The following is an 843-nucleotide window of genomic DNA, read 5'->3' on the forward strand; positions in this document are numbered from 1 at the left end:
GGCCTACATATGCATAGTAGGAAGGGCAAGAAGCAATGTTCATCGACTTTGAATGAGACAGGAAATTCCTGTAAATATATAATATATTTTGGTTCTATTTGGAATCGCTTTTTTTTTTTGTTTTTGTTTTGTTTTGTTTTGTTTTGTTTTTTTTCTATAATTAAATAAATGTACATTTTAAAAGAAAAATGAGGCTGAATTACTTCAAAAAATAAGAACATATTAAGGCTGATGTAAAATTTGAAATGTTTTTATTTGCATGCAATGTAAATAAATAACATTAATCAGTATTTCTTGCCATGCCTGTTGATTTTTGTTTAACTGCTTGAAGACCTTAATAATATGGACTGAATTAATGAATAAAAGTAAAGCAATTGATGATTCCAATAAGGTGAAACAAATAAATTTTTAATATACCTCAGTTCAGCCAGTTGCATCCCATCAGCACTTTCATTAATTATCTCTCTGATCACTCACTGGGTATATACATTTAACTACACAACAGTAAACACAAGGTTGAAACAAGTTTATGATAAAAATCTGAACTTTTATATGAATATTATTGAAACACTGTAGCACATTTATATACCTACACAGAACTGCTTTAAACATAGCTGAATATAGAGTCCAATCCAATCCACTTATAAACATGTGTTAAATATTACAATTATATAATATTATCAATGTAGCCAACCAGCATAAACAATTTAAAAGAAATTAGAAATAATGAAAGTTTTATTGTATTCATTATCATTTATCAGCAAGTAACATGTTATATCATCATTGCGGACTTATAAAATCCGCATACGCCTTCAAACTAAAGGAAAATGCATACGTTTAGAG

This window comes from Anneissia japonica, unplaced genomic scaffold (genome assembly GCF_011630105.1).
Source record: "Anneissia japonica isolate Jap-2015-1 unplaced genomic scaffold, ASM1163010v1 scaffold2236_len207018_cov178, whole genome shotgun sequence".
Taxonomy (NCBI): domain Eukaryota; kingdom Metazoa; phylum Echinodermata; class Crinoidea; order Comatulida; family Comatulidae; genus Anneissia; species Anneissia japonica.